We start from the raw sequence: 13,554 nt of genomic DNA, 5'->3' as shown, positions 1-13,554 counted from the left end.
CCTGTCTCTTTTCCAGACATGTAGAATGGGCTTTGGAGGCAGAGGAAGAAATTAGTATGGGACACACTTACGTGGTTTTCATTTTTCCAAATCTATGGCTAGGTATTATTTAGCCTATCTTCTACAGAAAAATATGTTGTTGTTGTTTTTTAAACTGTCATATAGTGACTAATGATTATTGAAATTAGAATTATTCAAACATATCTGAAATTGAAATCTTTAAAAGTAATTAGGGTATTACCGATAAATATTTTTTTCTGAAGTTAAAGTTTTTCAAAGTAAAATTCAAGATAAATAATAAATTTTAATTCTAGTACACTGATTAGTTGGATGAAAATATCTACAACATGCATTGTCTTTTACTTTGGAGCAGGGATTTAATTCATAATTCCCAGAAAGGCAGGGAGTGTTTCAGAGCTTGGGCTGTTTAGAAAACAGATCCTAAGACAAAGATTTCAGTGTGGGTGGTTTATGGAGGAAAGTTGAAGGACTCATAACTGGAAAGGGGGATGGAAGCAAGATTGGGCAGCTGTTAAACTACAGTTTGGTTCCAACAGGGGCTCCAGCAGAAAACATGGGAACTCAGGGCCATGGGAACTCAGGGCCCTTCTGACATGGCCTGAATTGGAACAAGAGGAGTTGGACTTACATATCACTGTGTTGACCAAGCATTAAATCAGCACTGCCCCCGGGATGTCCTCAACCTTAAGAAAAGCAGCTCCAGGGGATATCCCTGGAGGGGGACTCAGCTGTGAGACTTAAGCAGTGACATTTCAGTCACTGTAGAAAAGAGAGCTGCAATCCTGAAGGGCAGTCTGGGCGGCACATCTCTTATCCTGTATAAATGCATTAAGTGAGTCCATACACAGAGAGTCAGCTTTCTCTTGGTTTTGTTTTCAATATCATTCTTCCATATGGAATCGGTATATAAGTAGACAGACAGACCTGAATCTTAATTAAACTTAGCCAAAGGACTTGATTTTTCAAAGCTTTTTTGTAAAAAGATAAATTTTTGTAACATCTAAATGTTTTTCAGAGGTTGAGATAAGATGGTTCAGGAAAAATACAGCAAATGAATCGAAAAGTTAAAATGTACTCAATAAATGGTACCCATAATAGAATATTTAAGTTGAAGAAGGAAATCCATTGTATATGATGAATATAACGTTAATGTATGTGACATATACAACATACAGTCAAATGATAGTAAATATTTAACTTTTTACTGGATACATACTATGTGCCCGGCACTATTCTAATTGTATTACACATGATAACTTACAGTACCCTCACATCAACTCTAAAATGTAGATACTTCTCTTTATTCCATTATTCAAGTGAGTAAACCTAGGCAGAAGAATGACATGATCTCACAGCTAGCAAGCAGTGAAGACAGAGTAAAAACAAAGGCTGACTAGCTCCAGAGCTGATAAGCTAGTGTCAGAGTAAGCATATTTTTATTCTGTGTATTGAATTTGAAAGAGGACCTTTAAAAAGGGAGGAGGTGATCTGGTGAACACAAACACTTAAGAAAATTTAAGTGCAGTGATGACTTTAATCTGGTTAGCAAGAAAGAGGAGAGGGTTCAATATTTATGCTGTCACAATGTTTTAAGTGCTATAAGCCAAGGAAACACATAGATGGCGCATGGGGTGGGGGTGGGGGGGAAACTCCACCAAAAATGAATTCACACTTGGATCTCTCCTGGTTACCAGGATTAGAGACTTCTCTTATGTATATTTGGAGAAACCACATGAAAATGGAACTTCTATTAAACAGTTTTCATACTGGACTACTGGTTTGTACTTATCCCCATCTCCCCAGGTTTTTACTAAAGCTTTCCAAAGTGTAAATACAGACATATAAATAGCTTTAACGAAACAAATGTCCTGATCCTTAGCTTCCCTGAATGTTCTTTCTTAAATCTGATCTGCCCAAGAACACACACACACACCGTTGGCTGCTGCTTTTCCCAATTCCTCTTCCTCAATTGCCTTTCTGCCACCATTCCTAATCCTACGGTGGACCATTGTTTGTAAGTAAAAAATTACCTTGTGATATAAAACCAGTAGAGCGTTCTTCTAAATATCAGAATTGGATTTCTGAAGTGAATGAGATTAGCAACCGGGTAATAAATGCTTTCATAATTCAGATGGTTGCAACTCTTTGTTTTTGCCAAAATTAAAGGAGAACCTAATCAACCTGCCAGCTGACAGATCATAACATAATTTATAATGATAGATCACTATGTGATTTTTGTTTATAATTCAAAAGGAATTCAAAGTCTTTGACCTTCAGCAAGATCCAAATTATTTTATTTTGTTCCATTTTATTTATTTATTTCCCCCACCCCAGGGTTATTTTCTGACAAATAGTGATTGATTCAACATTTTAAATCTTATTCAGGAGCCAGACTGCTTGTATTTTAATTCTAGCTTTGCCAATTACTAGATGTGTGACTCTGTGTAAGAAATTTCACCCCTTTGTGCCCTACTCTCCTCTTCTCTAAAATGGAGATGAGAATAGTACCCATCTAGATTTGTTTTGAAAAATAAATAAGTTTATATAATCAAATCATGAAAATTACTCTTTGAGCTATGCTAAGAGCTAAATAAGAGTTGGATACTCTTAATAATACATTGTATTATTAACTATAATTATTACTATAATTATTTGTCTATGTCAGGCTCATAAAGCCTTTTGCTTTGAAGAATGGATTGAGAAAGGTTATGTTGTTCTTTGCATTCACCCCATTGTGTTGAGGAATTAGGTTTTCTACACATAACTTTCTTAAAGCATGGTACTTTAAAAAGTTCAGTTTGTGTGACTTAGAAGCATGGGAATTGTTAAATAAAAAAAAACAATTATACACAATAACTCTTAAGTCAAGTGTAAAAGCCAACAAATATTCAAGTACTTCTTAATACAATTTTCTTTACAATATTTTTCCTTATTTTCTTTAACTTTTCTCCAGGTGGAAAAGAAGTTTCGTCAAGAAACTCTTTTTTGGACTAAATTGATACAGGGGCACCTGGGTGACTCAGTCGATTGAGCGTCCGACTTTGGCTTAGGTCATGATCTCGCGGTTTGTGAGTTGGAGCCCCGCGTCAGGCTCTGTGCTGACAGCTCAGAGCCTGGAGCCTGTTTCAGATTCTGTGTCGTCCTCTCTCTCTGGCCGTCCCCACTCATGGTCTGTCTCTCTCTGTCTCAGAAATAAACATTACAAAAAATTAAATTAAGTGATACAAAGGATGATTCATTAGGAAAAGAACAGTGTTTCAACAGTCTAACCAATTATTTATACATTGAAGGGTATCCAAAGGCTTAAAGATGAATAAGAAGAGGAGAATAATTAAAGAATTTGAAATGAGTAAATAATTAGCTATCTACCAAGTCAGTCATGGATGTGGGAAGTTGATGAGTTATATTATAGAACAAAACAAAGGCTATCTTTGTGTTAGCATGCCGCTTAGCCATTGAAATTCAAGAGTCCACATTTCTGTAACCATGAAGTCTCCGAAGGCATCAGTAATTGATTACAAAGGGTATCCTGAGCTCTTTAAATGGTACTTAGATTGTCCTTATAAGTTGTTTCCTTCTCCTTTCATGCTGTATGAATGTAGTCTCTAATAAATCACCTTTGATAACTGAAATTATTCAATGGGTTTAAAACACATTTACTTTTTAATAGAAATAAATGTATGTATTTCTGTCTTGATTATGTAAAGAAATGTAAAGAAATGTGCCTCAAAATGTCACACTTCTAATATCATTTATTGGTTCTCAAGACCAAGTAAAACACATTGCATTTGTCAAAGTATCTGCCACGTTCAAGAAGCATATCACACACACACACGCAAACACACACACGCACACGCACACACTGTATTCCCTGGCTATACTTTTCTCATGAGCCACAATTTTAATTAAAAATGAAATGGCTTCCTTCAAGCTGGTCAATTACTTAGAAAATGTTAATTGTCTGTTGAGTACTCACTGAGCACATTGTTAACTTTATCTAACTATACGGTAAGGACAGTTTACTATGAATACTTGCGTCCTGTTCTTTAAAATGCCATTTTATCTTATTGAGAAATGTTAGAACTCATAAAACTTTCAGCTTCCTCTGAGACTATGAAAGAGTATCTTGTTTGAATTAATATCAATTTCATTGAAATATTTAGTAGGCATCAATTGATGAGCTTTTTTTAATTGTTAAGAATTATGAAAAGAAAATCTGATGAAATACTTAACCAGTACTAAATCTAAGATATTGTAATGAACTATAATTGATCGATCTAGGCCTAGTTATTAGCAGTAAAGAAATTCCTCTGTAGACTTCACATCCATTAATAATTGTAGAAGAAACCTGAATGAAATCCAGAACCCTTTTACAAGAAGTAATACACAAGGAATAAAATATCATCAGATACTAGAGCTGGTGTTTTGTTTGTGGAACCTGGGACAGATATTTAAACAAAATTTAAACACAGCCAGGAGCTGACCATACATTCTATTTCTTATATTGTTCCAGAGCTCAAATTTCTTTTAATATAGAATCTGGCCCCAGGTTAATATGCTCCTGCTTTTCAAAACCACATAAACTTAGAGCCAAAACAAAAAGATGTTCTTCTTATGGCATAAAGTGCCTAGAGACTTGGCTAAAATGCATATTCTTTAAAAATTTTTTAATGTTTTTATTTATTTTTGAGACAGAGAGAGACAGAGTATGAGCAGGGGAGGGGCAGACAGGGAGGGAGACACAGAATCCGAAGCAGGCTCCAGGCTCTGAGCTGTCAGCACAGAGCCCGACGCGGGGCTCAAACCCAGAGACCGTGAGATCATGACCTGAGCCGAAGCCGGACCCTTAACCGACTGAGCCACCCAGGCGCCCCTAAAATGCATATTCTTAGGAATCATGGGTAAACAGTATGATTCATTTGATCTTAGACGGGACCCAGGAATTATTTTTAAATTATCCCATCAGAAGATTCTGAAATAAAGGGTCTATGGGTCATTTGTGATAACATATTCCTTTAGACTAACAAAGTATTTAAAATACCTATAGCACTAATATTATTTATCTTTAGCACTTAGAAAAGTGCTTGGTATACAACACTTTTTCAAAAAATATTTATGAAATTAATGAATGAATGAATGCATACCTAATTTTTAAAAGTCTTATTTTTTCCTAAATTAATTAGAAAAGCTAAACTCTAATAATTTCATAAAAAAATTTTAGTCTTGAAAAAATTGTAAACAATGTATTCTCTTCAAAACATAATTTTGTGAATCTCAATGCGACATTAAACTAGGTCTTGCTTATAACTTAACAAAGCTTGACAATATGTGCACAGGCTTCCAATGATGATGAGCGGGGAGTTGTTAAGAAAGATTCCACAGGGGCGCCTGGGTGGCTCAGTCAGTTAAGCGGCCGACTTCAGCTCAGGTCACGATCTCACGGTCCGTGAGTTCGAGCCCCGCCATCTGGGCTGATGGCTCAGAGCCTGGAGCCTGCTTCCGATTCTGTGTCTCCCTCTCTCTCTGCCCCTCCCCCGTTCATGCTCTGTCTCTCTCTGCCTCAAAAATAAATAAAAAAAAAGTTAAAAAAAAATTAAAAAAAAAAAAAAAGATTCCACAGTACAATCTCAACAATAGAGGCAACATCAATAGAGTAAACTGTCGGAAAACTAGGAGGTTGATATTTATATGCACCGGGGACGTTTATCTCAACATTTTTGCAGGCAGAGATTTTTAAATGTCAAACAGCTATTCAAATATGTGACGAGACAATCTAGACCACAAATTTTTAGTATTTACTATCCTCCAAGTGTGCAATTTTCCAACTTAATTATTTTTCTCCCACTGTCAGCCTGGAAGGTTTTAGCAATGAATCCATAACCAGAAAAAAATAATTTTGTATTTGAGAGATTGAATTGCTACAGTAATAAAAAAATACATATATAAAAGGTGTTGGGGAAAATAGATACTCTGCTCTCCAGGTTCATCCATCTGGAATGTGTGTCACATTCCAGTGGCTGAATAAAATTGGATTTCTTCAGTCACATGCATACAACCAAAACTTATAAAGACCCCCCCCTTCCTGTATTGTGTGACCCAAATACCCACTCAATGAACAAGCCATTGTGTCTTTCAAGGAAAGCTATACACCCCGTCTTCCACTCAATCATAAGTTGGCTGTAATCATAAGGTGAAAAGCACTGAGGTTCCAGCTTCTTATAGTAATCACACGAATCATATTAAGTTGTTGAAAACGAGAAGAAATTATGGAGCCAAATAACATGTTTGATATTTATTCATTGAAAAAAAAAACAATATATGCTTTTTTTATTTTTATTTTTTTTTCGAGGCATGAGGGATGGGATAATAATATCAGCCTGATTAGATAAGACACTAAACACCATCTGTCTAAATTTCTCAGATTATAAATGAAATGTGAGATGTTTTACTTGAATAAAATGTAAATTTCTGCCACAAAATCAGCAATTAATGGTACAACTTCATGTATTTTAATGGGTTTTATGATTTCCCTATAGTTCCTGCACTTATTTTTGTAGTCTACCTACATCCACTCCATAACAAAGGTCAGTGCTGAAAAAAAAAGTATCAATTACTACACATGGAAAAAAAAAAAAAAAAACAGTTATCAAGATGGCTGTCACATTCTTTGCCTTTTTGCCAGTCCTTAGTATGTACACAGAATAATTACAAGTATGTACTCAGAAACTTACCAAAACCTAGTCATGCCTACATATATATTTAAGCTTAAGAAGAAATATATTCCAAATAGCAATAAACATTATACTCTCTAGTTAACATGTTATACTATTTATTTGCGTGATCTATTTATTCATCTTTTCTATAAAAACTCTTAAGACAATAACTACTTTCTATTTACCTCATTAGGGACCAGAAATTATTACAAAATAGTATTCGCTGTCTATTTGGATGTATGAATTCATTTTCTTTTTCTCTTTTAAAGTCATACATTTTATACTTCAGCTATGTTTACGTCTCTTTCCAATTAGTAGCTTTAAAAAATACCCTTTTATCCCAATTATGGAATATATTTAGGCAAAAATAGACTAACTATATTATTTGTATTATGGAAACTTTCACAGTAGATCAATTTATATTTAAAGCATTCTTGGATTTATTAAGTTTTGCATTATGTCGAATTAAAAATAAGAGGAATCAGCACCAGGAATGTACCAAACAATGTGCACCTGCTTCCAAACCATGCTGAAAAGCACAAAGTAGAAATACTTTACAACATCCCTGTTCTCAAAATGAAAGTTTTACATTGCTCTATTTTATCCTTTTTGTTGTAATTCCAGCAGAAACTGTGGCCTCTGTTGAATGTGGCCTTTGAATTCACCCAGGCTCAGCTGGATTCGCTCCCGGTAACCCAGGAGAAACTAACACTTCAAATAAATAAAAGAAACTAAAATTTCACTTAAACTCACCTGGGTGCACAGAAGCTGCTTCTCCCCCTGTTAGGCAGAAATTTCTGTGAGTTGACAGGTATATTATCCAGAGGCTCAGATACTTCAAAGGCTTCTCACAATGCAAGGAGCACGTGAAAAATTTTAACGCGAAAGTCAGAATATCAGATTTAATCAGTGGCTGGTCTTATAATTAATATAATTATCTTGGAGTGTTCATTCCACACCGTTGAAACCAAAACAAAAAAATGTACAAATCATAAGTATTAAAGCTGAATAATGAAACAGACGTAATTTGTCATTCATTTTTAAAATAAACATCCAAAGAAATTTTGAACAAAAGGAAAACAAAGGAAATATTTAAAAAGTCACCTTTAAACAATTGATTTCACATTATTTTATATAAAAATGAGTTTATACGTAATTTGTTAATATAGGGATAAGAGGATATTGAGAAGTCGAAGAGACTATACAGAAAATTTCCTCTCATCTGGGAAGCTTCTGAAACAATTGATGTCCAGGTTTCGCCTTCAGATTCCAATTCCATTGGTCTGAATAGACTAGGTCAAAGGATGGAAAGTTTCAGTTATGAGAGAAGAGTAAGTTCCGGAGATCCAATGTGCCTCATGATGACTAGAGTAACAGTTCTGCATTGTCAACCTGAAATTTTTAAGAGGATAGATCTCAAGTGTCCTCACCACAAGAGAAAAAAATAATACTAAAAAGGTATTTGAGGCAATGGGTATGTTATTTAACTGGATTGTGGTGATCATATAAAAACACCAGACTGTACACCTAAAATGTATATAATTCCCGTTTGTCAATTACACCTCAGTAGAGCTAAAATAAGGAGAACAACCCTTCTGGGTGAGTCTAATTTAGAGTCAGTCTTGAGAACTGTGTTGAGAAATAGAGAAAAGTACATAAACATAAAAAGAGGAACAAAGAAAAACAAATTAATGTAATATTGGTTCTTTTGAAAAATGTGTCATATTTCTAGCCAAAAAAATTATTGTGCTTTGTTTTTTTACTTAAAACTTTCATAAACTATATCCTGGTAGCTTCTTTTAATTTCAGTCTTGTTGCTATTATGATGGTTATGAATTTATTTCAGTTTACAAAGGATCAAAAAAAAAAATCAGTTCCTGAGATATTTTGGTTATATATACAGCAACATATTGTATCCAATTTTTATAGATAGTTATTTTGTAAGCTTCTAAATTCTGTGTGTGCTGTATTATTTCTTTTTTTTTTTTAATTTTAACGTTTATTTACTTCTGAGAGAGAAAGAGCACGAGCGAAAGAAGGGCAGAAGGAGGGGGAGACACAGAAACCTAAGCAGCTCCAGCCTCTGAGCTGTCAGCATAGAGCCCAATGGAAGCCTCAAACTAATAAATCGTGAAATCATGACCTGAGCTGAAGTTGGACTCTTAACTTACTGAACCACCCAGGCACCCCTGCTGTACTAACATTCTTTTTTTTTTTTTAATGTTTTATTTATTTTTGAGAGAGAAAGAAACGGAGTACAAGCGGAGAAGGGGCAGAGATAGAGGGCGACACGGAATCTGAAACAGGCTCCAGGCTCTGAGCTGTCAGCACAGAGCCTGATGCAGGGCTCGAACTCATGAATGGTGAGATCATGACTTGAGTCAAAGCCGGACGCTTAACCGACTGAGCAGCCCAGATCCCTTTAGCATTATCAAAAATTAAAAAAAATAAATCAAGAGAAGAAATTTGTAAAAACATAAAGCATAAACAAAAGTCAGTTAAAATTGCATTAACTTTAAAGCACAATTTTAATGAAAAAATACCAGTTTTCCCCCTTGAATTGAGTGGTTTAGCTGTTTATATAGTCTATATTCACTGCATAAGTGCAAACTTCCTACTTGACTGTACTCTGAAATGTTATCACAAGAGAGTGTAGTTTCAGATAACAGTTCTTAAAGCAAAGAGGCAAAATGTACTTTTGCAACTTGTATATTGTTTTCGCCAATTACATTTTCAGTTCATTTACATTTTCATTCCTACTAGTTGTGGTATTCTGAATATGAAGACTGAATGCCTGTTACTTGAATATATTTAGCTTAGTATCTTATCATGGTGCACTTTACATTGAAATATCTAGATAATTAACGTTTCAATGGGTGATTTCTTAAATTTATTAACTACATTATCACGTTATGTACATTTTAATTTACAACCTGAATTAGTAGCTTGTATTATTGTCATTAAGAAAAATAGAAAAAAAATACTAGCAATTATAAGCAGTATGAGTTGATGTAAGCATTTTTGTTAGCCCTGAAGCAGTTCTGATAGTTTTATTGTCTTAATCAACTTAGTCAACTCTCTTTATTGCTCTTTGGAGGTGGTAGTTTTGAACACATGCTGGGGTGTTAGTTCATTGCTGCCAAATTAAAAATGATAATTCTCATGCGTGAAATAACTGTATGGACTAATGACCAAATATCTTTATAATGTGAGACACTGTTGCAGCAGGTGGCCACACAATTATACACCATAACATAATATATCCCTAAAGTAAAGAAAAAATAAAGACACTTGGATAGAATCAAAGCAAAGGCATTAAGAAGAAAATATATGTATAGATAGATAAGATACGTCAATAATTAATACAAACTGAAGTTTTAATATTTTATTTTAAGTTGTAAAAATACAAACTCTATCCTAAATGCTTAATTCCACGGGTATTTATGAAATGTATGTTTATTGTGCATGCATGAGAAAAATGAAAATGTGATTAAAGGGCTAAAATGATCAGAGCCCTTGACCTTGTGGAATTGGTAGTCATTTAAGTGTACCATTGGGTAGAAAAATTCTGAAAACAAAGACTGATTATGGCAAGTAAAGTTTTGGAACGAGTGACCCATAGGCAAGGTGTAGATTATGAAATGTATTCTATTGAAAGCTTGACTTTGAAATTTATCTGGAAGACAAAGAATAGTCACCTAATAAGCTTATATTGCATGGCTGTGTTACTCTTTCAGCTAGATGAAAGTTGTGTTTGAAGACAGCAGATAGATTAGGTATGAGTTTTCTGTAATAATCCAGATTTAGTTTCTGTGTAGGAAATACTGAATTAATGGCTGTGAAAGGAGATTCTAGAACAGATTTAATTCATTTGTAGAAACTAGATGTACGTGACTTTGTGACAGCTTAGAGAAGGCATTAGATTAAAAAAAAAGAACAAAAAACAAAAAACAAAACTCTAGTGTAATCTCCCAGATACTAGCTTGAATACATAAAAACAAAAATGATGCGCTCACTAAGTGTTCAAGTACTCCCAAAGGGGAAATTGTTTCTGAGGATAAAAAATAAGTATAATTTGGAATCTTGTTTCTCCGTGAGAGTTCTAAGGGACCAATAGCTTTGGCACCACCTGGGAACTGGTGTGAGGGGCCAGATTGCAGACTCCCTAAAGACCTGCTGAATCAAAATCTATATTTAACACAATACCTTGGTAGTCCAAAATCACATATGTGATTTAGAGCATGTTAAATGTGAGCTGCTTAAATTACCCCAGGGTTGAAGTCAGAAATATAACTTATGAATATCAGTAGACAGTATAGAATGGGAATACAAATTTGAGAAACATCAGAAGAGATAGCCATGAAAAGAATTAAAATTTTCTGAAGAAAATGTATAGAAAAGGAAATAGATTGAGAACTTTTACATTCAAAGAGAAGTTAGATGAAGGGGCAATGAAAGAAGCTAAGAAGAAAGAGTCTCTATAAGGAAATTGAGATTACAATAATGTCATATAATTCATTCCAAGGGGAGGGAAAGAGAATCTTAGGAAGATTAATATTCTCACTAAGGAACAATATAAAAAAGACCTACCGTATATAGGAATCAGAGAAATATTGGTCCACAGAGCAAGCACTTTGAATGAAATAATAAGGACAGATCACAACAGGTTGAGTGACTAGTAGGTGAGGAAGAGAATAAAGAAACATTTTTTGTGTCTTAAAGGAGAGAGATAAAATGGTGGTTAGTTGTGGTAGAAAATCTGTAAAATGGCCCCCAAAGATCCCAACCCTAGTATAGTACTCTCCTCTTGAGTGTGAGCTGATTTTATTGCTTGGCTTTAAAAATTTTGCTGAAACCATGAGATGTCAATCGTGAGATTACATTACCAAAGACTTTGGTTTCCATTTTAGGCAACGTCTCCTGCCTCTTGCTCATTCACTTCGTGGCAGCCCAGCTGCCATTTGTAAGCTACTAGTCAAATGACTGAGCTTGGAAGCAGAATCCAGCCCAAAGAACCCTTGAGACACCTGCAGCCCCAATCAATAACCTAACTGTAGACTCTTGAGAGACCAGACACAAAACCACCCAATTAGGCTGCACCCAAATTCCTGACTAAAAGAAATTATCAAGTAACAAATGATTGGTTTTGTTGTTGTTGTTGTTGTTGCTGTTGTTGTTGTCAATGTGTGGCTTCATCCCACAACCCTTGGTCATGACCTGAGCAGAAATCAAGAATCAGACACTTACCCGACTGAACCACCCAGGTGCCCTCATTGATTTTTTTTAAGCCTGTAAGATTAGGGGTAATTTTTATGCAGTGATAGATAATTATTAAAGGATAATAGTTATAATAGATAATATAGATTTTGGTATGTAGAATTGGGAGGCTGCCCGACTGTTTATGTAAAAGAGGCATTTGCAACCAGATAGTAGACATCCAGGAGAGTGATTAAAGGCTTAAAAGTGCATTGAATACACCTCATAGAATGTCAGACTTTGAGGAGCCTGTGGATGAGTGAGGAAAAGACTCCTGAAAGGCGAAGGAAAGGCAATCCTTATTAGGAGAAATTTAATAAACACTGTCATCTGCAGTTATGCAGAAAGCAGAACATATAACTAATGACCTAGATGGTGTACCCAAGAAGATTTCAAAACAGCGTAGAAAGTGCTAGCTGGTTTATTCTTGCTATTTAGAGTAAAGTGTTAGAGGAGAGAAATAATTTGAGAAAAGAACTACTAAGCGAAGGAAGGCGGGATTGATGGTTTTGAACAAAAATCAAGTGCTAACATTAAGAAAAGACTTCAGCACAGATGAAATCCAGGGCACTACCAGAAAATATGGTATGAATGTGAAGCCGAAGGTGTGACTGTGAAATCTTTTATTAAGACCTCAGAAAGATCAAAGGTGGTGCTTCCGAGGTCTGTTCAGTCACATAAAAGGCCCTTTAAAAAGATGAAGAGTGTGCTAGCCAGGCCCTCTTAATCAAACAACAGGGTCTCTATGAAGTGTGAGGGGTTGCCCTCAGCCTTCTCAACAGGAGCTGAAAGTAGAGATAGACTTCTATCTAAGATATTTGTTGTTGTGTCTTTTATCTAATGGGACGAGCCCCCAAGAGACGTATGAAAGACCCACAAAGTCCTTTTAACACTTATATATGCAGAAACATTACCAGATTGAACTGGAAAAGCATCACTTAGCTCCCCCAAACATCTCTAGCCAGAAAGCGGCTGTGAACACTACCAAGCTGCAGATGTGTCCTTTTTTAAGAAAGGGAAAATGACTAAGAGCAGAATGCGAGCTTGGAAGGCAGAGGATCTGGGAAGCACCTATGCCCTCAGTCCAGCCTGACACAACTGGGGCCTTCCTGAAATTGGACTGTAACCTTTTGTGAGAATCTCGAGCAAGAGGCACTGGAATCCTGACCCACAAAAACTGTGAGAGAACCAAAGTGTGTTGTTTTCACTGGTTACATTTTGGTGTAATAGAAAAATTACTTGTAGAGAGGGAGAGATGGACATTAACAGCATATTGGTGTAGGTAGGGATTGGTAGGAAAAAAAACAAGAGTATGGATGTTTGGATTAGTCTTGGTTATGAGATGTGATATTTCTTTCCTGAGATCAAGAAGAATTAATTATAAATTTGGGAATAGAGTTTGAGCATATGCTCTGACGATGATCTCTGTGTTCTTGAGAAAATAGACACAGAGGTCTTCTGTTTAAAATAATTAAGTTGAATTTGAATAAAAGAAATCTGTAGGGAATTAGAAAATGGTCAAACCAAAGACAAGACCAAAAATGGTGGGAAGTTCTGAAGGCAA

This window comes from Panthera tigris, chromosome B1 (assembly GCF_018350195.1).
Source record: "Panthera tigris isolate Pti1 chromosome B1, P.tigris_Pti1_mat1.1, whole genome shotgun sequence".
NCBI classification, from domain to species: Eukaryota; Metazoa; Chordata; class Mammalia; order Carnivora; family Felidae; genus Panthera; species Panthera tigris.
The sequence above is the reverse complement of the archived record's forward strand: the minus strand, read 5'-3'. Positions refer to the sequence as shown.